This window comes from Chlamydotis macqueenii, chromosome 1 (assembly GCF_036417535.1).
Source record: "Chlamydotis macqueenii isolate bChlMac1 chromosome 1, bChlMac1.mat, whole genome shotgun sequence".
Taxonomy (NCBI): domain Eukaryota; kingdom Metazoa; phylum Chordata; class Aves; order Otidiformes; family Otididae; genus Chlamydotis; species Chlamydotis macqueenii.
This window is the reverse complement of record NC_141556.1, coordinates 175,757,215-175,783,642: the sequence shown is the minus strand read 5'-3', so window position 1 is coordinate 175,783,642 and position 26,428 is coordinate 175,757,215. Positions and strand designations below refer to the sequence as shown.

Here is a 26,428-nt window from a genome sequence, read left to right as displayed (position 1 = left end):
TTTATTTGTATTCTCAGGGAGCTTGATTCTGAGCCCTCCACATCTGTCAAAGATTTGGTGGTGGGTTTTTTTTGCTTGCAACTGAAAAATCTTTGCTTGTAACACACCCAAAAGATAGCCAATTCTTGGAGACACTCTCTTATCGGAGAAACTCTTTGAAAGCAAGCTGAAGACAATTCTTTCAAATGGAACTACCACTCTGCTTTCACAAATACTCGTTAAGATCTACATTCCTATATTGGCTAACCGATGAGATAATCTACATGATAACATACCCCTACTGTATTTCTACTGAATCAATACAACTCTCAGACTACACAAAAGCACCACCAGCATGTATTAAGCAGATAGAAATTGTACTCTCACAATGAGTTTCTCAACTGATGTGAAGAGTTGTGTGCTAATCTAACAATTTCACTCCTAAAGTCCTTTTGTCCCAGATTTTGCATCTTAAAAGTAAATTTGTACAATTCAAACCAGGCTTTCTTCTGTATTAATTGTAGTATACTGCACAAGAATACAATGGTTTGAATTTAACAGACGGGTGAGAATTGTGTAGATGTTTTTCTTTCCTTAATAGAGCATATGTTTTTTTCACTTTAGTTATTAAAAATATCACTTCCCAATGCCAGATTTGAGACTATATCTGCTTGGAACTTGAAAATGGTACTTACACGCACCTTGAGGCATGCCTCAGTGTTCAGATAGGATTCAAAACATTGGAATTGATAATTATAGTTCTGCTGCCTCCCCTTGACAACTTACACTTCTTGAAGAAAGTTATAAATTTGAAGTAGATGTTTTAATGCCTTTTACACTGAATTATTATTGAAGAAAGCTGTAAGTGTCAGTCCTTTCACAGCTAGGTTTATTTTGTCATAAAGGATGTGGTACCTCCCTTTCAGTTTCCAGAGTCCAGTCTATAACTACTGGCCATGCCCACAACAGCAAGTACTGTGGAGTAACAAGGAGTGGTTTAATAAATCACACCAATTAGTACTAAGGTCCTTATAAAGGATGCTGGGTGGAGGAGGATAGTTGTTGTAAATTATACTCTGCCTGGCTCCCTGGACTGAACATCCCTACCGTACGTGTTGCTTGAAGCTCCCTAGAGGTCCAGTGTTTGGTTCAGATGCCAAGTAACTAAATTAAGGGTTTTTTTTCAGCAAAGCTAAAATATTACTTGATTTGAACATCAGCTGGAATCTTATCACCTCCCTCCTTGTATGAACTTTAATACAGATGGTAAAGGGAGTATGTTTAAGGCTTTTATGGAAGTAATGAGTACAGTCATACAACAGACTGAAATAGGATCTTATCTGCACCAGGATTTTTTTGTTTCCTAATGTTCATAACTGAAAGAATATATTTGGGTTATCTGGGAAAATAATTAAGAATAGCTACTTCCTGTCCAGTGCATGAAATTGCCAGACTTTCTGTCAGTCAGAGCTGAATTACTAGTGTACACTGAGAAACGAGATGTATGGGAAGGAAAGTAAAATTGCTAAATAAAAGATTAAAATGAAAGGGAGGGGGAGGAAATCTCTGTCAGGGAAAAAAAATTTGCATGGAGGAAGACCAAATGGCAATATGTTGTTACAGCCTTCAAACGTGCAATTTGCAGATTGATTTCCTTGCTCTCTTTGCATAGTAGATGTAAAGATTATGCTGAAATCTAGGAAAATTTGATTGTACATATGCCAAAGTGAACTGAGAACTTGAGTCAAATGCCTGCCCCTGTTCTAACAAATTCATAATGAGAAAATAGCTCTGCAAAGCATTTTTTCACAAACACATCCAACTAATTTTACAGCTATGCATTTTAAGAGCGTAGTCATGCAGGATGAGTCTTCCTCACTAACTCAGTTTGTTCTTTTAACACGACTGAATTTGCTCAGCTTTAGCCTTCTGTGATAAGCAGGAATGTCACATATCTCCTTATATTTCTCTAATTTCTGCGCTACAAGTGCTATTTGTTTTGTTGTGTTTTATTTTTTTTTAATTACTCACTGTCCCTATTTCTGGCTCCTGTTTGGCAAACCTGTGGCCATTCCCACAGCAGAAGGTAGAATTACTGAAAATCCTTCGCACACCTATTGCTCACAAAGAAACATTTCTCAAGTGCCCCCTCCTAGTCTGCTTGATTGATAGATGTACCACCTCTGGAGCAAAACTCTCCACTCCCATTCCTCAGTCATCTTTGTTTATTTGGAACAGTCGGTTTCTCCCTTCAGATACTTGTCAACAGTTCTGGAAGATGTTTTAACTGGCACCCTGTCAGCTGACATATCTAAAGCAGGAAGGCTGACTAGCTGTGAAAGATGTGACTCCCAACTCCAGCAGGACTCAAAGCACTGGAAATTGAAACAAACCCCTTAAGAGCATATGTTACCCTACTTACAATGAAGTTTTCATGACATCCCTTTAATTGCAGCCATATGACACTTGCTTGTAAGCCAGAGGCACTGAATATGAGTGAAAAGTCTCATGTGAAACACTAAGGTTTGCGTTTTTTCAAAGGTACTTTCTAAATAGAGGAGTAGCTTCACTTACAGCACAAAAATAAACAAAACCCCCAAAGCTTTTTTCCAACATTGTTTTGACTGTGCGGTTCTATAAACTGGGCAGAAACTTATAAAACACTGGCCAGTAACCAGATTTTTAAAAAGATACTGTTAACAAAGTGCCTGTTTTGTAAATAACTTGGATTGGAGGGAGCAGAGTAAAACGTACAGGATTTAGACTGAAGGAAGCAACATATTGTATTACTTTTAATAAGTGTAATGCTTTCCAAAATGCTTTGACGCTAATGCTAGCTTTAGCCATCCACATGTTAAAGTAGTGTTCCCCTGGATACCAGTAAGATTAGTGCACATTTCATCTAGAATAAATGAGAATTTATTCACATCTAGACCCTCACATCCTCTTTCTTGTTTTCCATTTCTTTAAAACAGCCAACACAGTTTTCAACTAAAACATACTACCAAAGAACGCTCCTTTTTTTTTTTTTTTTTTTTCACTTTCTCCATTCCTCTCTCCACATATTTCTATATGCAAATGCACTTTAAGGGATGAAGATAACAGTTACCTGACTGATTTATGTTGTAATAAAGTATGAAGCTCCAGAGTGGTTTCCATTAGCAAGTCTTGCTCACACTGTGTGGGATAGGAATGAAAGACAGCTTTACGTAACAGTGTTATGAAAAAATCAGAGAATGAGATGACAAGCTGAGATACATAATTTCAGTAAAATGTGATTAATTTGAAAAAAAAAAAAAGGATTGCAAGCTTGTATGGTCTTAATTTTAAAAGAGCATAAATAATACTAAAATATCAAATGGGAAATGCTAGAGGAAAAAGTGGCTAAGATATAAAGAATGAATTAAAAATAAAAACTGTGTATGCCAGATTGACTTCAGTAGAGCTACCTGAGTTTAGCCCTGGATATAATTTGGTCCCTAAGTCAGGAAAGCACTTAAGCATGTATTGAAATCTATCTCTATTTAGAGAAGCACTTTAGCACATGCTCATCTTCAAGCATGTGCTTTAAGAGCCATTGACTTTTGTGAAACTTAAACATAAGCTTAAAAATGTAATCATATAATTAAAGGTCTACATTGAACAGAGATGATTCTCTGAAAGGAGGCCTTTGCCATGTACCTGCAAGTGGTGAAATTGAGAGAAGACTAGGAATGAAAGAGAGGCGTTGAAACAGTATTGTTAGCTCAATGCCTAAAAAAAAATACCACAATAGAAAACAGCACTGTTTAAGCAGAAACTATAGCATATTCAGGTGCAAAAAAAAATTGCTGTAAATAATCACATTTCTCAAATACTCATAGTTAGCAAGAAGCTTGCCCTACACTTGTGTGCATGTCCCACGGATTCCCTGTTAAGCTTGGGAAGAGGGAGGGGTGGAGGGAGGTTATCTTGTTCTCTGTTTCATTATCCTGCTGTTTGTAGTAATAAATGAATAGTTTTCCCCAAGTCGAGTCTGTTTTGCCCATGACAGTAACTTTAAGGATTTCTCCCTGTCCTTATCTCAAACCTCGAGCCGTTTTTCCTTATATTTTCTCTCCCTGTTCTCTCAGAGGGTGGGGAGTGAGAGAGTAGTCTGGTCCTGATCGGGGCTGAACTACGACAGTAAGTGTTTTCCTGTTTCCAGATTTGTGCTTGATTTTATTCGTCAGCTAGTATAGGCAGGAATAAAATTATTCTTCCTCTTCTGTTGCCATGTTGAAGACTCCAACTACACTGTGGTTTCCTAATGGTTCTCAGGAAAGAATGAACCTGGCAAAACTATGGTCTACCTCCTTGGGAAAAAAAAAAAAAAAAAAAAAAAAAAATCCAAAAAAGAGTTGTCAGCTTGAAACTACACAAAAGAGGTGAAGATTATGAAAGGAATGCCCAGTGGCTTTGAGAAAAGCAAAGGCAGGAAAAAAACCTTTAGCAAGACATAACCAGCCAGTCATGGCCAATATGTTTGTTTTCGGGCTGATATTGAGAACTGCAGAAGACCCTGAGACTATCCCTGGCTGATACTGGAGTTGTGTATGAGATCTATAGAAGGCTAATGGATTTATTCTCTGCACAGTAGAAGGAAATGAACTTCCAAGACACAAAAAATTTGCCCAAAGGGACACTGGAAATCTATGTAAAGAAACTAAATATCCTGAAGAACTCCAGGTTAGCTGCAGAGATGGAATCATTTTTCTTAGAAAAACAATGGAGTTGTAAAAATAAGACTTTTTTTTTTAATTAGAGGAAAAACAGATATCAAAGTTTTTACTACATGACTAAAATAAATTAAATCAGTAAGTCTATATACACATGCAAATATTGGAAGCCAAAAGCAAAGACAAAGAGGAAGAAAATAAAAAAAAACATAAAGAACCAAAGACATTAATTGTAATGGTAAAAGTAAAAACAGAAATAAAAATAAATTCTGTTAAAAATTAGACTTTTACATAGTAATGGCTTTGCTGAGTGAACTGAACCATTGAGAAGATAAATTGTGTGCACACTTTCTAGAAAGTACTTCTGAAATACACAGAAAAGATGATCAGGCTGAATATCAGAAAACACATTTACAATCCCAAATTAAAAATAAACATGTTGCAGAAAATTTATATTTGGAAACAATATTATATGCAGCATTAAACTGCCAAACATGAACATTCTGGTCATGAGCCGCTCTGTGTGGATTATTACAAGAGGGAGTGACTAACAGCAGAAAAGTAAAGCAATTCAGAATTGTAGATATCAGTGAGATTCATCTCACCTAAACTTTTGTGTGCAACAGTGACATCGGCTAGTAGACAGTCACTGCAAACTGTTACCTTCAAATGGCAGCTCCTTCCTTTTCAGAGTTATTTGGAAAGACAAGCAGCACCATTTTTCCCTTGAAGATGCATATTTCTTTCCTTTGATGGCAGAAGGATCCTGATTAGGTTAAATTTAGGTGACAAACATTTGCATGGACAGAGTTAGATGAGATTAACGTCACACTGTTACAGATTAAGGACCTTAAAAAATATAATTATTTTGGAAATTTTTCCATTGTAGACAGTCATTCAGTTGATTAATTTAACCCAGATCATGGCCAAATTAGAAATAGGGCTCAACAAGGAACATGGTATATTTTTTTTGCAGGAAGGTAGACTGAAATATATCAGCAAAACCTGGTCTGCCTAGAAATGCTTTTCAGTATCATAGCTTAGAAATCTAATTTACTTGTAGAAATGGATACTGTTACTGCAGAAATTTATATTGTTCTGCTGTCCAGAATCTGGTGACTAGACTCGTAACACCAACAATGATGCATCTAAGAGCAAGTACAGTCAAAGGTGGGCACGTCTTTAGGTAGTTCTGCACATTTAAATCTGAATCACTCCTTGCAGGTACTATCTTCACTTACAAAACAGCTAGCTAGCAGTTCATGAACCTCCAGTGAGGCACCTGACAAGGTAGCAAGCAATAGGATGAATCTAAGCCTAATTACATAGACAATCCTATCTGTAGACAACTTAAAATCCACTCAGAAGCTTTGCTGAAAATAAGCTAACCACAAACTTAATTTTTCTTCTCTAAAAACCCTAGTTCTTCAGTACTTCATTCCCTAATTAAATGAGAATGCACTTTGTAAGTATTCTTTTGCAAGAATTGCTACTTAAAAACTTATTTCTATAAATGTTTGGTTTTTTTTTTCAGGAAGGAACAACTTTTCATTAGAATCTCATAAAAGCCTCACAGTGCCCACAGGAATGGATTGGTTTAAAACTCAGATTCTCCCCCCCTGCCCATATTTTACCCAAATTCTAAATCTTATGTTTTAAAACACGTTTTCTCACGTGAGGCCTTATCTGCAAATCAAGTAAAATCTGAAATAATCTACACTGAAAATCAGAAATAGAACAACTTTACCGAACTTGGGCACAACACCGAACTAGATCATCTGCTTCACATCCATTTGCTACTATAGTCCGGATAAATTAACGCAAAGGCTTCAGATTAGATATTTTCTTATTTTAGCAGAATAATTTTGTTAAAGCAGAAACAGTGTAAGAAAAATCAGCTAATCTAGAAGAGTTCATCTGGAGTATTTAATAAAAAAAAATTAATTCCTAACTTCAAATAGAGAATAAACTTTAGTAGGAAAAATATGAGAGATGAACATCAGTATTTAAGAAAAGGTTTGTGATATTTCCAGTTTTCTCAAAGACATCATTTGGAACTAGTGTAATTTATTGTCACTACTGGTGAATTACCTCCATTGTGTTTTACTTGTATGCACATTATCTTTTCCTTTTAATGAAAAGATCATCAACACCCATTTGTTTTCCATAGAAAACAAAATTTTCGTAATGAAAAGCAAGGATTTACAGGCTTTTTAAAAACCCTTTCTACATACAATAGAGATATGGCCTAACGCATCACATAGATTAAAGTATTCTTAATTAGTTTATTTTTTAATTCAGTTAATTGTTAGCTTTCAGCTTAATAAGCTGTTTAAATAACAAATTCTTAACTATCAAATGAGGTAACTATCTCTCTGCAACATATTGGCAAATTCTGGTAGACAAAAGCCTGAAATACACTATGTGCTCAGTTTTCTGGTAAAAAAGGTGAACCTTGGCCACCATCCTGCCTACTCACACCCATATGTGTGCTCAAACACAAAAGTAAATGAAGCACACAAATTGAGAAGTTCCTCTACAGACAAAATGAACCATGGCTTTGACAAGGAACTCAAATTAGTAAGATCTAGTAAGACTAACAGAGAGAGGACAGAAACTTTTTTGACCATCACCAAATACTTCCATACTCACTCATTTCACAGTGTTCTGAAGGCCTCCTCAAAAAAAAAAAGTTGACAGTGATACTAATTTACCTAAAATACTGCAATGCATTCATCATCACATATGTTCCTAACTGTACTCCTTTCCAACCTACATCTCCTAATTCTTTTTACCCTTTTGCTCTCTTTCTCATCTCTCCTCCCAAAATCTCATCTGGCAATGAATATCACACTACAAAGAATGCTAAAAATATAAGATCTAATGGAGAAGCTACCCTCCAGTAGTTAATCTGCTTTCACACTTATCCTGGTTCTGGCTAGGATAGAGTTAATATTTACCTGAGCTGGGTGGAGAACTGAAGCTGGTAGCCCCTATGGCTGGGATAGTTAACTTATTAGCTAACAGCTGGGGTTAATTTACCCAAATTAGCCAAAGGGCTATTCCATCCCATCTGACATTATGCTCAGTATATAAGGGAGGAGGGTGCCAAAGTGAGTCTCCTACTACTTGGAAGAAACTAGGTGTGGAGGTTTGTTATAAGCCATTATACTGTATTTGTGTTCCATCACTGTTTTGTTTTTTTTTCTGTCATTACTGTTAAATTTACTCTTTGTTCAATCTCAACCCATGTGTTTTTTTTTTCTCGGTTTTCTTTTCTTTACCAAATCTCCCCCTGTTCTCTTAGGTGGGGGGGGTGGGGCATGGAGCGAGAGAGAGACTGTGTAGTCTGCTCCCAGGCGGGCTGAGCTACGACAGTTATTTTTGGCGCCCAATGTGGGGCTCGAGGAATTTGAGATAAGGATTGAATTTAATTGGGAGCGGTAACAGGCAAAACAGGGATTGAACTTGATAAAAGAGTGAAATGATTATGGGGAAATTATGTTCTGACTGTGGTGAAGGGATAAGTGGTGAATTGTTTGTTAATTGTCTACCCACTGTTGGTGTTGTGAGGATATTATTTTGATTTTGGTGTGGGGATTTCTTTTTTCTTCTGTTGATGTGTGCGTATTTTACTTATAATACTTAAATACGTAATTTACAGAGGCGAGGGGTGGAATGTTCTGGTTTTGTTAGTGAGGGGGGGCCTAAGGTGGTAGCTTCTGTAGGAAACTGCTAGAAGTCGCTCCCCTTTGTTTAGTGGACTCAGCCAGTCCTAGGGCGTACCCGCTGCTGGCCAAGGCTGACCCAATTGGTAGCAGAATGTCCTGTGATAATGCCTCTGCAATAACGTATTTAAGAAGGGGAAAACAGGAAAAGAGGAGGAGAGATGTGAAGCAGCTGAGCAGGGGGCAGAGAGGGGGAGGCATGAGCCTTGTGGGCCTTGCAGGCCTCACCCTCTGGCCTCCTGCTGGGAAGCCAACTGGGCCCAACTCAGCCCGGCCTGGCTGCAGGAAGTGGAGAGGAGATGAGCAGTTGAAGTGAAGAAGAGGTAAAAAGGATCCTGAGAGGCGTCTGCAAGCCTGTTGTGAGGAACGGTTGCAGATGCCAAGGTCAGTTTAGAAGGAGGGGGAGGAGAAACGCGGCTCCTGGCCAAGATTCCTCTGCAACTCGTGGTGAAGACCATGGTGGAGCAGGTTGTCCCCTGCAGCCCATGGAGGTCCACAGAGGGGCAGAGATCCACCTGCAGCCTGTGGAGGACCCCACACCAGAGCAGGTGGAGGCCTGAAGGAGGCTGTGGTCCATGGAGGGCCCGCTGGGACAGCTGTTCTAGAGGGACTGCGCCCCGTGGAAGAGATGACCCACGCCGGAGCAGTTTCACGAAGGACTGTGGCCCGTGGGAGGGACCCCATGCTGGAGCAGGGGAGGAATGTGAGGATTTCTTCCCCTGACCATGAAGCAGCGGCGTGAAACAATGTGTGATAACCGCAACCCCCATTCCCCACCCCCCCCGCGTTGCTGCTCAGGAGGGGAGGTAGTAGAGATAATGTTAAGCTTGGGAAGAGGGAGGGGTGGGGGGAAGTTATCTTGTTCCTTGTCTCATTCTCCTGCTAGTTTTAGAAATAAATGAGTGTTTTTCCCCAAGTCGAGTCCATTTTGCCCGTGATGGTAACTTTAAGGATTTCTCCCTGACCTTATGTCAAACCTTAAGCCGTTTTTCTTATATCATCTCCCCCTATTCTCTTGGAGGGTGGGGGGAGTGAGAGAGAGAGATTGCGTAGTCTGGTCTGGATTGGGGCTGAACTAGGACAGCACTGGAATTTCACTTAAGGGTAGAGATCTTATCTCTAATGCTTAAAACACAATTAGAAAAGAATGGAAAGGGACTTCCTTTTTTCCCTGATGGAGAAAGTTACTGAAGCTGTACAAAGCATTTACAACATATGGATTACTCTTCGCTAATTGTTGATATCTTGGAGTCCAGCAGGCATTTTTTACAAAATTTTGGATACATCAGTTTCCACTGCTTAGGCTTTTGGGTATTTGTAAAATTACTTCTCAACACTTGCTGATTCACAAGAATTTAAAATTCAAAACACTATTAAATAGCAATAAAATCTGTCTGAAATGTGTCAGAACACTTTTGCAGAAAACTTGAAAAAAGAAAAATGAGGTAAAAATCTATATACAACATATTACTGGCAAGTTCATACAATATAGAACTACCTGCAATGACAGACACATTTTACCATCTATTGTTATATAAGATCAGTAAGAGCATAGCACTGGATTTAGTAGCAGATATTTTGAAGAATTCCCCATTGAATTGTTCTCCTAACTTCCCTCTGAATCAGTTATTGCTGCTGGCTACTCTGGTTACGTTCTTGTATTTTGCTTTCCTCTGTCATATATAAGCACTTCCAGTGAAGTCCTAGTCACCACAAGTAACATCCACCATGTGTTGCTTGCTTTGGCATGATGATCCTTCCTCACCATGCACTTGTTCATCACATTCAATCTATGGTTTTATCTGTTGTTAGGTTAAACAGCGCTTTTGGGCAGAAACCATGTGTGCCTGAATGCTCATTATAACAAGATCTCTGAGCACTTCTATTTCCAATTATGTCTTTTGAATGTCCATGGAAGTGGTGCTTTAAAATATCACACATAATCACATATATTCTCCACTGTTTAGTATGTATTTTTCTACTGAACTGCATTGAAAAAGTAAAATAAAAACAAAAGACAACAGTATGCATATCATATGGAAGGAAAACCAAAACATAACAAAAACTGGCCCAGAGTACACTTAAGAGTGCAGATGTCTGAAATATACAGTAATCATGACTAGGCTTCTTAGGCTTGTGAAGGGCTATAGGTTAAATGTGGAAATTTATATGAATGTCTTCACTTTTTGTTACTCTCTTACACATCAACAGGTACAGTGTAATCAGTATGCAAACAGTTATCACAGACCATCATAGACCTTAAGCAACAGCTGACAAAAACGATCACATAGGGAAAAAAAAAGTTACACCCTTTAGAGGTCTGAGAAATAGTTACTTTGTACTGGTAAGTTGTAATGAGACGACAGAGAAAACCTCAAACAAATAACATTTCAGAACGGGGATTTAGAAACCAGTGTATGAAAACTGTACTTAGCGTCATCCTAAAGCAAATGCATGGAATTAGGAGATTATTAGGAATCTATTAATAATTATTTGTAAATAATCCATTATTTCTCTCCCGATCTAAGACAAAAAAAAAAACCCTGGAAAATAGTCTGCATTAATCCAATATTACATTCCTCGAGTTTTACATAGAACTAATTCATTGCAGACTTATAGTAAAAAATAGAGTAACTAGTAGCAACAGAGTTAAATCTTATGAAACTCTCTCTTTCTCGAGACACTTGCAAGTGCTTCAGAAGTTGTTTCAAAGCAATATTAATAGTTCTTTGAGTAATTGCTGCTGGAGGGAGACTGAAAATGGACCTTCATTTACAGAACTATTCAGGAAAGCTGAATTACACAGAAATAGAAATACTCATTCAAAATGTGTTTCTGGGCCACATTTTTAAGTCCTTTTAATAGGAATGATTATAGAAATAACTTTGCTGAAAAGCCCCAAGGAGAAAGTAGAGTACAAAACTGTGTGTTTAAATGAAAATTGATTTAAACATGAAATATTGGAATCATTGTCTTCAACACTTTGGCACTATCATAATATCTTATAAAGGCTTTTCATATCCTTCAGTAAAGGAATAATCCATTTCTAATTCATATAACTGTTGTTAGATTATAGAGTTCAGATACAAGCATACTACACTCCTTTCCTCTCTTATTTCTGACACCAAGACACAACATAATTATATCCAGCTTTAAGACTGATCAGTGTGCAACCTCTATTTTTCCTTCACATAACAGCTTCGCTACAACTCAAGTATCTGTGTTGTGCTGCAATTAACTGAAATATATTCAAACAAATAAGAGAGCAAATGAAAACAGAACTTGCACATTAAGAGTGAACCATGTTCTCTGGTATTTACCCACTTCATAGTGTGGGTAAACATGAACTCCTGCTGAGCACATGCTTTACTGGCATAGTTTACCACATGGTTATACAACTATTATACATTAATATTTCACTCATGTCCCAGTCTCCTGCTACTCAGCTAAGGACATAAATTTACGTAGAATGATGAGCTCAAATCTTTTTCATGTGAAATACCTAGACAGTAATATTCCTAGTACAAAATGGTCCACAAAGCTCAAGATGGAACATACAATGGTGAGAAAAAGTCGACTGGTTTTTAATTAGAAGACTTGACTTGATCTAGAAGTGATTGAGGAAAAGCAGAAAATTAGTATATGCTGTGCAAAACATCCAGTTTTGGTAAAGACCTTTCTGCAGGGTATTTTGTCAATAACATATCCATAGATCCATCTATCTGAGCCTGCTATGTATAAGTAACTCAAAAGGGTGACAATAAATGACCAAAAACCCAAATATCTCCAAAATAATCAAATCATATTACAAACAAACAAAAATAAAGGAATAAAAAAATATTAATTTGGATAATTTTACTACAGAAAAGAAAGCAGAACAGGTCTCTAGGGCTATGAATTAAACAACCTGGGACTGTTCTCTGAGCATGAGATCACCAGCATGGGAAAGCTTGTGCTGCTGGTATTAACTCTTTTGCTCTCGAAAACAGTCAGGTCAGGAGAAGACACATCTGAAGTGCCTACTGGGGATTGTCTCTGGTCTGTTCTGACTACTGAATTGTGCCCAGGCGCTGCTTTGTAGAGTCTGGGCCAAAACCACACGAGGGACAAATCTAATAATTTAACAATTTAGACAATTTGGTTCCAGTGGCTAAAAACATTCCTTGTAGTTTCTTAATTTAGTATAAATATAGCCTATGTGGTCACTAGAGATGTGCCACTGATAGTCAAGTTATGTGGAAGATATTTACTGCCCCCAGTTCTGGACCCCCCAACATAAGGACATGGACCAGTTGGAGACGGTCCAGAGGAGGGCCACGAAGATGATCAGAGGGCTGGAGCACCTCTTTTGTGAGGACAGGCTGAGAGAGCTGGGGCTGTTCAGCCTGGACAAGATAAGGCTCCGGGGAGACCTTATAGTGGCCTTCCAGTACCTAAAGGGGGCCTACAAGATGGGGAAAAACTCTTAGTAGGGCCTGCTGTGACAGGACAAGGAGTAATGGTTTCAAAATACAGGGAGGTAGATTTAGATTGGATATTAGGAAAAAATTTTTTTACACTGAGGGTTGCAGAACACTGGAACAGGTTGCCCAGAGAGGTGGTGGAAGCCCCATCCCTGGAAACATTCAAGGTCAGGTTGGATAAGGCTCTGAGCAACCTGGTCTAGTTAAAGATGTCCCTGCTCCTTGCAGGGGGAGCTTGGACTAGACGACCTTTAAAGGTCCCTTCCAACCCTAACGATTCCATGGTTCTATGATTCTATATTTATATGATATGCTTATGAATGACCATGTAAAGCCTTAATATAACAGACAGACCTCTTAATGAAGAATTGAACAGATTTCCCTTCTTATGAAGCAACAGCTCTCCACAGAATACAATCAGGAAAAGTTACCTGAAGCCTCTGCTAATATGAAATGCACAAAATAAATCTTTCCAGGTTTGTTAATCTACACAGAGAAAAATATACTATACTTAAAATAATATATTAACTAATCTATTACTTATTTTATTGATTATATAATTAAATAATCCACTTTAATTTAGAAAACATGCATTCACAGTGACAATTTCTGAATTCAAGATATCCTAAGCTGCATGTTTTTATAAACAAACAAAAAAAACCCCTCTAACTTCAGAGACTATTACTTTAAGGTGTAAAGTAACACAATGACAGCAGTATTAACAAACATAGCAAATACACCAACATGTCTGCGTTTACAGGCTAGTGTATACGCTTTGTCTGAAGTAAAATACATTAAGTACAAATTTTATTGAATGATTAAAAAAAAAAAAACAAAAACAAACCTCTTAGACTTCTGAGAGAATTAATGCACCAAATAAAAAGTATTACTAGAGCATAATCCAAATGTGAACACTTTTTTTTAATTTATTATGAAACTTCCAAGATGATGAAAAATCAAGAACAAGAATCTGATAAAAGTAACACACTCAACATTTTAAAATACCATCAGGAGGCCCTATATAAATAGTAAACCTACAAGCTTAAAAAGAAAAAAAAAAACAAGCCAAAACAACTCAACTTGATTGCTTGTATAATGGCATTATAACCAGGAGATGTAAAAAAAAAAAAAATTGTTTTGCCTTCTTAACTCCAGACAAATGGGTCAAAATCCAGAAACTTCTGTTCTTCTTCTTCACTTCCCCCAAAACAAAACAAAACAAAACAAACTCAATCTAAACCTACTGCTTTATAAATATTTAATTCTTCTCTTAGAAAAATAAAATATCTTGTTTATTTTACATAAAAAATTTAAAGTAACCTTTCTTCCTATTCACAGAATAAAGAAAAGTAACAAGTCCTTGGTCAATTTGTCCTCTTGTAGCTGTGCTACAGGACATGCAGAAATTTTGGTTTGACCTCTTTTAACTTCCAGAAAATAAATGGGACAGCACATGTTCAGTCAAAGTGATTGTATTACCCGAGGCTTCCTGCTCAATTCTGCAGCTGCTATCTGGAAAGTAGTGAAATAAGGTCACAAGGGTGAATACAATGACTTCCAGAGCTACAGTGGCACTCCTGGATGTCCCCCAACTGACAAAGCACTTAGGCTGGCAAATATCTCTTTTTAATCAGGTATTTTAACATCAGCAGATAAAATTTGTTTTGTCTGTTACTAACCAGACCTACTCTGGACATTTAAGTCATGGTACAAAGCAGGTCCTGGGCACAATATATCTGTTGTACAAAAGAATCCAGCAGTTCAAGTTGAAAGGGACCTCAGGAGGTGTCTAGGCCACCCTTGTACTCACAGCAGCATCAGCGATGAAATTAGTCAAGATTGCTCTGAGTTTTCCCAGTCAGGAGAACCTCTAGGGACGGGGACTCCAGGCAGGCTGTGTCTGACTGTGTTTATGGTAAAAAAAAAAAATTCTCCCTCCATCCATACATACTCACTGACAAATATGCAGAGATAACTCTACACTGTTTAGTAAGTCTAGCCTTATTAGTATGCATGCAGAGAAACTGCATACATGGTCTGACACCACTTGCAGCTGGACAGTAGCTGTCCAGGCTCCATGTGACCATGTCTTGATATCCTAATTGAAAAAATAATCTGTTGTAGTTTAGCCTGGCTTCGGACCAAGCTACACAGTCTCTCTCTGTCACTCCCCTCCACCCTCTGAGGGAACAGGGAGAGATAAAAGAAAAAAGGCTTGAGGTTTGAGGTAAGGACAGGGAGAGATCCTTACAGTTCTAGCAGCTTCTTGCAGAAGCTGCCACTGTAGCCCCCACCTCACTGAAGAAAACCAACACAGAGGAAGAAGCAGTTGCTACAACTCTGATGAGTGCTAAGACATCTACAACCGTGAGAGACATCTACTTTTAGTCGAACGAGCTGCACTTATACTGACCATGACCGCCCCCCACTACACTTATAATGACGCCCCCCCAAACAAAACCAACACATAGTCCCATGTTGAAAACTAAACATAGTTGAAAAGACGTAAATATACTTCACTCAGTGATCATGACTACGTGCAAATCATAATGCCATCTTTAGGCTTATGGAATGAAAATAGTAAACAATTTATTCTCATCTAGCAACTTAGTTTAAGAACAAGAGGAGACATTTCACTTTGTCAGATGTGACTACACAGGTACGTTGAGGTAGGATCCCAGTTTTCTTTGTAACTTATGCCTAAAAGGAAGTTTGTAAATCTTCTAGCTATTAAAAGTTCTTCTAAAGACAGGCTGGCTGTAATTTTTATGTTCTTTATAGGTGACAAAAAGACCTTGTTAGCAACTAAATATTACTTTCAAGTATTTTAGCATGTACTAAAACTTTTTTACACTACAACTTCCAAATTAGAGAAAGTTGATTGTGTACATGTTCAGGTTTCTGGCATCACTAAAAGATTACCTAACAACAAAAAAACAAGGACAATTAGTTTGGTTATAAACATAACTTTTATCTAAAAACACCGCAGAGCAAAGCAGAAGAAAAATGAAAAAGAATTGTAAAGACACAATCATGCTCAATTAACTGACTTCAAGTATTACTTTCAGGAAATAAAATAATTACATACTGATTCAGTTACTTTTTTCTGGGGAAAAGAAAAGAAAAAAGGAACTTCTGAAGATTTTTTAGACCCTGCAGGAATGGCAGTTTGGCAAAAAAAAAACCAACAAAAAAACCCCAACAGTTTAATTGTCTGAGGAATATAATGTAGTTCAAAAATACTGGATTGTGTGTTTGCATGCTTCAGGGATAGTCTAATGTTTTATCTCAAAATCCCAGATTTTTAAATTTCTTTAAAATTTGTTGAATTTACTTTCAATATATTGTAATGCATCAGAATTGATAATATGCACCAGTTAGTAATAAATCAAAGCTAAAAATAAGCAAGAGTGGTGAGAAGTGTGGGAGCAGTGGAAGTGTATATGCAAGAGAAAAAAAATACATGAAATAGTAAGGGAAATGGTGTTTTTCTTCAGTATTCCTTTGAATAAAACATTGTTCCATAGTTAATATTGCTGTTGAAAGACGGTTATCAAATACTTCCATACAGAGTTGCCCCAAAAAAATGAAGATTGCTTGATTAAAATAAAACATTTTAAAATTGAGAAAGTGGTATGGTTAGGGACTACTTTAATTTTTATCACAACATTAGGTACCAGGTTATTACTTTCTTGTGGGTATCATTAAAGAACATTTGCAAAGGTTCTCTGATCACTATCATCAGCCAAATATCAACCGTAGATCACTGAAAAACTAAGAAAATATACCATTTTTTTTAAGAAGCCGGCAACTTTAATTAAGCTATATGATACTGAGTAGTAATATTATACATCACAATTATGCTAAGCAGGGCAGGGGCAGCAACAGGAAACTGAAGAAAAATTGGGAAATTTTATTCCCCATTAGTGCCTATGTCCTCAGCTACAGACCTAGTACATATTCACAGCACAAAAACTCTTTTCTCTGAACTTCTGATATTAGCACTTCCACAGCTCCAGCAAGTAGTGTTGCTCAAGACATCTATATGCCAGATGCAGGAAACTATAGAGAAGATAAAATGCTGTGTAAAACCAGGAAATGTGCTTTCCTGTCCTTCAGATCAGCACTTGGCTCACTACTCATCCAAGGCAGAGCATGAAAAAAGGTCCATATTCCCCCACCTTATTAATTTTGAGGTGGAGTCTAGCCTTGTAACACAAGGGCAGAGTCCTGTTGTATAAAATACACTGAAACAAACAAACAAACAAACTGGAAAACCTCCATAAATGGCATTATTGCATTTCCTTCATGGTCCCCAGGATCTCATCCTACCTGGTTTCCTCTCTGACATGTTCAAATAGAAGCTTTTAGCCTTGACAAAGGATGAGACGGCCATTTCTGTGCTAGTCTGCTACTAGGGGAAACTGGAAACATCTGTACCAGTGCCAAAACTGCCAGTACCAGGTAGAGCAACCCACTACCTAATGCAAGCTCAGCTGTAGAAAAGTATTTCTTCTGTTTAGAAATGTATTTCTGCTACGTCTGAATGAGAAAATAATGTGAAATATGACAAAAGGAAGCACTGGTGGAAAAGGGACGAGCAACAGATATCATCTACCTGGTCTTGTGCAAAGCTTTTGACACTGTCCCGCACGACATCCTTCTCTCTAAACTAGAGAGACATGGGTTTGATGGACGGACCACTCAGTGGATAAGGAGTTGGCTGGATGGCCGAACTCAGAGAGTGGTGGTCAACGGCTCGATGCCCAAGTGGAGACTGGTCACAAGTGGCGTCCCTCAGGGGTCCATGTTGGGCCCGGCCCTGTTCAACATCTTTGTCGGCGACATGGACAGTGGGATAGAGTGCACCCTCAGCAAGTTCTCCAATGACACCAAGCTGTGTGCTTGGAAGGGAGGGATGCCATCCAGAGGGACCTTGACAGGCTGGAGAGGTAGGCCCGTGCCAACCTCATGAAGTTCAACCAGGCCGAGTGCAAGGTCCTGCACCTGGGTCATGGCAATCCCAGGCACAAATACAGGCTGGGCAGAGAATGGATTGAGAGCAGCCCTGAGGAGAAGGACTTGGGAGTGCTGGTGGATGAGAAGCTCAACATGAGCAGGCAATGCGCCCTTGCAGCTCAGAAGGCCAACAGCATCCTGGTCTGCATCAAGAGAAGCGTGGCCAGCAGGTCGAGGGAGGTGATTCTCCCCCTCTACTCTGCCCTGGTGAGACCCCACCTGGAGTACTGTGTCCAGTTCTGGAGCCCCCAACACAAGAAGGACATGGACCAGTTGGAGAAGGTCCAGAGGAGGGCCACAAAGATGATAAAAGGGCTGGAGCACCTCTCTTATGAGGACAGGCTGAGAGAGTTGGGGCTATTCAGCCTGGAGAAGAGGAGGCTCCAGGGAGACCTGATAGCGGTCTTCCAGTACCTCAAGGGGGCCTACAAGAAAGATGGGGAGAGGCTGTTTAGTAGGGCCTGTTGTGATAGGATAAGGGGTAATGGTTATAAAATAGAGAGAGGTAGATTTAGATTGGATATTAGGGAAAAACTTTTTACAATGAGAGTTGTAGAACATTGGAACAGGTTGCCCAGAGAGGTGGTGGAAGCCCCATCCCTGGAAACATTCAAGGCCAGGCTGGATGAGACTCTAAGCAACCTGATCTAGTTGGGGATGTCCCTGCTTCTTGCAGGGGGGGTTTGGACTAGATGACCTTTGATGGTCCCTTCCAACTCTAACCATTCTATGATTCTATGATTCTACATCAACCAGCCAGATCTTACCTAAAGAAGGCATGGTGTATACCAGCTCAAAATCAACTCTTCCTTCCCAAGTCACAGAGATTTTGTTTTATTTTTTTATTTCTCTACATTGAATATTTTAGAGTTTAAAATTATCTAGTTATAGTGACAGTGTTCCTGAAACTGCTAAGGATGTGATTATTCAGTGATTTCAAATGGATACCCAACACCAGTCTGGAAATCTTACTCTGTATTAAGGTACAAGTACATTGTGTAATGTTATGTTGCCCTGTTTTTGGTACATAGAGGGAAATGGAGAACTTGTAATTCATTCAAGTTACTGAAAAAAAAAGTAACAAAAATCCCTGGAGATATCTGACTACCCAGTAGGATCTCCTTACACTGGGGAAGACAACGATAACAACAACAACAGAAAATTTGAACAATAACTACTCTGAAATAATCCACTTCAATCTGGATATACAATTGGCATAGGCTAGCAGAATTTACAGCATTTTCAGTAGTACGACCAATGATGGATATTTCATATGGAGACTGCAAAAGACAGCCCAGAATTACAAACAGTAAAGATTCAGCTAGATACTGTCAGATATAAAAAATAAAAAAAAAATCTTTAAAAACTCCTATAGACAGGTATTTTAAATAGAAGTAAGTATTTTATAGTTTATAAGACAACTGGACTGGAATTCATTATAACAAAACTAAATATCTACATCTGAGCTAATTACACTAGGTGGCTTTTATAATGAGTGAAACATAGGTTTATCTAGCATATGATTCACTTCTACCTAAAGAAGCCATCTAAAATAGGTCAAATTATGCCCTAAACTGGACATCTTTCTCTAAAAATATAAAGGGCAACCATCTCTGATGCATATGTATATACTGCACATGCATAAAATTAAGCAAGATGAATCCTCGTCAAAATGACTAGTTAAAAAAGACACCAGTAGGTCAGTTACAAAAATTCTGAAATATGAGTGTGAAAATTTTGCTCAGATTCCTCTTAGGTATATACACTGGTGATTTAAAAAAAAAAAAAAAAAACCCAAAAACCAAAAAATCACTCAGAGAGTCCTTTCTTCTTTCACTTCTCCTTGAGAATGAATTTGCACTAGACAGACCTTTGACTAAGTGTCTTACTTGTCAGTGTTTTAAAACTGCTGAAATTCCGAACTACCATCTAGCTTCCACTTTAAAATTGCAGTAAATTAAACAACAGTTCTTAAGTTGTCTCTAAGTGGCTATAATTAAATCTTCACTCCTAATGATGCTGTCCATTTCAAGGACAAATCCAATATGATAAGAGGTAGAGGAAAGGAGAATTATAACAAAATCTTATGGCTTGGCCTACAGCCATGTGTAAAGGGCATACATTAGCACTTCAATAGTTTCTGCAGGAGCTGTTGGAAGAGAATCCGTCTGGAGAGGGTACAGATGAGACAGTAAAAGACACAGCCACTTTTTGTTATTCTGGCCCTCCATAGCCCTTCAACAGTTTTTAATCTTGTAAATAAATGCTTGCTTTATCAGAGGAAGCTTAACCAACTTCTATCTACACTATATCTACTTCATTCTCAAGCAGGATATAGTCATGCTAACAGACCAAAGGTACTCAATATTAGGGTATGTGCCCAAATCCAAATTCCCTGAGATTCCTCTACTTTTCTTGGAAGCTTTTCTCCTTAACTCTTGTTAGATTAGTTGTTGTGAAGGAATCTTCCTATTAACATGCCCAGGTTAACAACAGATGATAACAATGGATAAGAAAGTGAGTTTTACTAGTGTGTTAACGGAATATCCTAAACTGTCTGTTCTGAGACAATCTGTCCAAATCAGAGACCCCTAAATTGGAAATTATCAATGACAAACTCTGGGTAAATTACCATTAATCAGATTAAACAGTAATCAGAGAATTGCCACAGGACTTTCGAGATAAGGAATCAATTTGACCAGAAGACTAAAGCAGTGTGACATTTTGTGATGGAGGGAGACACCTTGAAACAGGGAAGTGTTAACAGAGCAGCAGTTCAACCCCAACATGACACTGCTACAAGTAACCCCACCACCACCTCCACCTTCTCCTGTGCCTAGAGGAGTCTCCTTTCCATGTGATGTCAGAGGCAGCTACACTGCAGCTGAAGGGATAACACTGCTGGGACACACACCTTGGAGTACCTGTGTGAGCCCAATGGATATTTTGCACCAGCAGCAGGTTGTAGGGAGCAGCATGGGCACAGGTCACACACAAAGCCAGGGCACCTGCAGTCCCACTGGGAGGTGTCTATCAAAAGGGGAACCCAGATGCATTGATGAGATGGGGTGTGCACATGTACCTAATATTTGGGCACATACCCTAATATTGAGTACCTTTGGTTATGTGGTTGTGAGTGTGCAGTTAGAGCTTCCTGGGATCATTGGAGGGCGGTTAGAAATGTATATGGGTACACTCACATTTTGTAAGTGTCTGGTATTATGCTTCATCTGATGGGTTGTTAATATTGGTCCCAAATGTATCATTAACCAATTAGCCCATTAATTATATATAATTCAAAAATCAATAAACCACTTTGATCCTAATTTGGCTTAATGCATGCACTTTTTTTTTTTTTTTGCATTTGCAATCTAGAATAATCACAGCTCTGATAAAAACCTCTCATTAATTCCCACCTACCACCTACCAAACTTTTGCCCAATAATGTCAGACAAGACTAGGGATTTGTAAACTAGATCACCTCTTAGATCATCAACGTGCAGCTTGATGAAAATATTTAGCAAATGATTCAAAAGTCTGACAAGAAACTGGGAAAACTTCTACTGGACATCAGCACTGAACAAGAAATAAACCAACTCATTTTTCACAGTACTGAAGTATGTAAATATTTTTGTTTACATGTACACTTTAAGATAAATGTTTGTTTATTTTACAGTGACTCATTGTTCTCTCTCAAAAGTTGGCAATACCAGGAACACACACCACAGCAAAAGTCACTGCTGTGGAAGCCAATTTAATGATCTAACAAGGCTCCTCAGTTTCTTTTTGAAATGATTAATTAAGAGTTTTTGAGGCAACCCAATATTTATTTATTTTCTTGTTTTTCTTTCTCATATGATCCTTCTATTTATATTTATGCCAAAGTACTTAAGAACTGCAGCTGCGATGGTGATTTCTGTGATGGCATCTCATCTAAATTAACCTCTGCTTGATGTTATGGAGATATTATTTTAAAGAGAAAAAGTTATATCAAATATAAAAGAAATAGAATATCATATTATGTCAAAATCTAAGAATGGTCATGATATTGTTGTGACCTAAGAAATATGTGTGCAAAAAGATTGCCTTTTTCTTCCATCAGTCTCAAAATCAAAATTCTCCTTCCAAGCCTTGCCTTACCTAATACTTAAAAAAAATTATAGTACTGTCGCTTCATAGATGATTTCATACCATAATTAATGATATTAGATTGTGTAGAAAAAATAAACAAAGATGCCAGCAATGATACATTATTAGACATGTTTAAATATTTCAAAACTAAAAAAAAAAATAAAAATTTAAAAAATGTTCTGTGAAAATCAGTCTGATGCTGATAAAAATGGTTTAGCTGAAATATCAGATTGTGAATTTGGCTTCTTTCCTTTCTCAAGCAGAAGGTGGGGAAATAAGATCTTATATAAAAAGATTATTTCTGTTTTTTTCTCAGGTACAGACATTTGCCAGTGCTCACATGGATGCTACGGGGAATGACAGCAATGTAATTTTGGACAATGTTCCTCCTAAACCTCTGCCAGTTTATCTTCCTGTATCTGACACTGTGGCCAGGGAGTTTATTCTGAATGCGGAAGTTAGTCTACTGATTTGGCTATCACATACTTCAGGTGAATTAATCCCCTCATCAGGTAGTGTATGGAACAGCAACTGATCCTTTCTGTAATTTATGCCTTGCAAAGTTTTGAGGTTTTAAAGTGTGTCATTTTTACTCTTAGATTTTACCTCTTATAACTAGGGTCTATCTTGCAGGTGAAAGTCCTGTTAAGGTAGAAATTGAGTGAGTAGATATATAGCAGCAAATTTGAGGGTTGTTATATGAATGAAGCACTGGTATTTGTTTTAACTAGTTTTAGAAGTATGTAGAAACTGTCATAATTTTTTTTTTTTTAACAAAGTAGATAACTGTAAAGATCAGGTAAATACTTTTGGGGAGGGTGAGTAGAGTCACTGCAGTGTGATCATAGAAAGGTCTAAGAACAGACCATACCTAAGAACAGAGAAGCTGCTGTGTTATTTCAGTGCCTTTTCTTCTACTACCTATTTTCAAACCTGCATTTGACTTTCTAACACTAATTGGAGTATTGACTGACCATATAAATGCTTGCCCTCATTGCTCTACTCTCACAAATTAACTAGCAAGTGCCTCCAGTTATATAAATAAGGTGTTGATTGATTGTGTGGAAAAAAAATTAATCAAGCTGGAGCTGATATGATCTCCAGCCATGTCAGAACTTTCTTTTCTCATTATGCTTACCTAGTGTAGAATTTAAATTTACAGCCTATGGCAAAAGGTAATGTTTTTTTTTTGAGAGGTTTCTACAAGTCAAATTACAAGGAGGAAGTCAGATTTCATTGTAATAAGACTTTAAATGAGTCCAATTACATTTTAGTTCAAACAGTCTTGTTTCAAATATTGTTCTGCCTGTCTGGCAGCATTTAATAGAAGCCAACATCATGTTTAGAGCACTGGGGAATAATATGCCAACTTTTCTGTCTTGAATCAAGGGAAGCATGCATCCTTAGTGGACAGGCACTTAAATGCATATAATGCAGAAACTGAAATACTGTTACAACTGTATTTCTCCTTAACAACAAGCAGACATAGTAAGTAATACAATGCCTTTTGCTACAGCAACTCATTTATCAAGAACAAGCTTACTGTCCACCCTTCACCCTCCCCACGTACACATACACATGCTTTAAAAAAAAAGATCTTTTTAACTGAAAAAAAAAGCATGAGTATCATACACAATTACTTTGTTCAGCAAAGTACGTTACACTCTCAGTGATCATATAAAGTCCCCAGACTTTTGAACAGTATCTTAGCTAGGAAAAGCATGGCAGAAGCTGTCTTCTAAATCATCAAACCCAGACTACTTGCTAGGCTTTGTTGGCACATTGTCTTGGTCCTAGCTGGCACTTCAACACAGATGTTCTCACAGAGAACTGGAATTACCTAGCTTCTCCTCTCAACACACTAGAAATGAGACAAGAGGAGGAAGCTTTTAACAAAGCTGTCATAATCTTATGACAACACAAAGAGGCTGAGTTAACCCAGCTACTGCTGCAGTATGGAAGTGTGCCTGCCTTCTTTCTTAGTTATTCAAGAAGTCTAGAGGCACGAGATCCTGACGTAAACCAACATTAGATGTTCGCCCAAACAGTTACGAATTTCTGCTACACTCAGAAACACACCACCACTGCTGAAAATGGAATAAAAAGTAATATTTAATTCACAATTAAGAGTAGTTCCTGTATGTGCATAGTTCAGCAACATTAGATAAGTTTGGTGGTGAATCCAGGCCCTAGAGCATTTTGTATTTCAGACGTTGCTGAAACAAAGCTGCTGTTTTAATTGCATATGAATCAGCTTTAAGCTGATTTTCACATTGTTAAAAGAACACAATTAACAGCTTTCCTCCAGCATACAATGGAAAAGTTATGATTTTACCCTTTGAATGCAGAAAGCATGCATTTATAGTAAGGATGAATGAGCTGGATTTTGCACCTTCAGATACATTCCTATGTGAATATATCTGCAGAGTGTTTGACATTAAAATATAATTACAACAAGAACTGTCACACACAGTATTTGAAAGCAATGCACTTAGTTTGCAATGATATATCTTTAATAGCCATTTAGGATCTTCACCAAAAGGCACAGAACACAAATCTGCAACATTGCCCAACTGGGAAAATAAATGGTCATCTTGTTTCACTCATAAATGAGCACTGCTGGCAGTGAACAATTATGGAGAAATATATTACCTTATTTCCAGTGGTAGACCATTATCAAATGCTACCAGATGCTCATCTCAATTGTCAATGTCATACTTGAAGGCTCTAATTATGCTAGCTAGTTTTCTACATAACAACAACAACAACAGAAAAATAGGGTTTCTTCATCTCAAAGCTGCTTATCCCAGGATAGACTCCAATTTGGCAGGTAGGTCTATTTCCATTCTGAATGCACAATTTCTTCAAGATAGACCATAATTTACTGGAGGGTTTATTAACTACTATAGAAAACTGTCCTGGTAGCTCTCCATAGCTTAATTCCTAAGAGGGAGATAAATATCTGAAATGCATCCTCACTGGTTATAGTAGCACTATTGAGTTTTTAATGAATGCATTATTTTATGTTTTAATCATAGTACAGAATTTTAATCAAGTAAGCATGTTTAAGGAGAATGAGTAAACAAAAAAAAAACCACCTTAAAAGAGTATAAACAATATTTTCTGTTCATTTAAAACAAACTTATTCTGAATACAGTATAGCTACTTTTATATACATACATACACACACACACACACACACACTTTCAGTGCTATATTCTTAAGGTATGGCTTAGATTTTAAATCAGCTAATCAGTTTTGGCCCCTGCTCACTATTTGTGTGGCATTTTAAACAAGGCTCAAATAAAGTAAAAACTGCCTAGCACATTTGAAAGCCATGCAGTGCATAGCTGTGCTTACAAAGTGGATCAAGCCATGAGTCAGAATGTTGAATGACCATTTGGTATTGTAAATAATTAAAGGAATGCCATGAAATAATTTATTACAAATGGATTTTTAAAAGGGAGTGACTAAGTGCATATGAGTTCCTTGGTAGGAGATCTCACAGCTTCAATCACGGAATTCAAATACCATTATTGAGATCCTGCTGAGAGAGCTGCACAGGTGCTTTCTGGATGGCCTGTTTCTTTGCTTCTGTCTCTATTCTTACAGAGCAAGTATTCCATGCTCTGTAGAAAATATGTGACTACTCAAAAGGTGGCTAGAAATAATGAGCTGAAAAGGTTTGTTAAAGCCAGATTTGGAATTTTAACCACACTCCACATCAGAGAACAAAACATTTCATCTGCATTATAACAAAATTTCAATTAATTTACGGATCAAGCCGAAATCCAAGTCCAAGAGGCTTTAATAAACATGCTTCAAATTGTATCTTAAATTGCTGCACTTATGTGGACTGTGTCCTTTTTAAATTCATAGACCCCTTTTCTACCCAGGCACAAGACATCCCAGCATCTCACTGCTCTTAGCAGCATCACAATCAGATGCAGAGGGACTCCTACTTAAAAGCCCCATGTAACAGGCACGATCTTCACAACATTTTAATCAAGGGTTTGCCAGCACTTCTACTCTTGTCACCATTATTACTCATAAAGAATCACTCTGGGCTAAACACAGCACTTAGTGTTTTAGCACTGAAGAGCATATATTTATAACAATTAAAATGAAGTTAAAAAAAAAAAAACAATCAAACAACTCTTCAAGGATTTTTAAGATCTAAGTGCACCAAAGGAAGGAGATAGTAGTTTAAAACTTCACCATCTTCCACAATATAAGCCTACAATTTTGACCACATCTGTGATTTCTTTAAACTATCACTACAGTTTCTTTTAATGATTTCCCCAGATCCAGAAACTGCTGTCATCTCTTTTGTTATGTGATCAAATTAAACGTTTCAAGCACATCAGTGTCAACAAGAATTGTCAGTTACAGTCACGTGTTCATTGCTTTC

The 26,428-nt window shown here is 37.7% G+C and overlaps 1 protein-coding gene across 2 annotated transcripts in view; it reads right to left on the bottom strand.

Annotated features, from left to right (window-relative positions):
- Positions 1-26,428, bottom strand: part of PCDH9 (protocadherin 9) — a 704,826-nt gene that overhangs the window by 38,699 nt on the left and 639,699 nt on the right. The gene's annotated exons all lie outside the window — the stretch shown is intronic.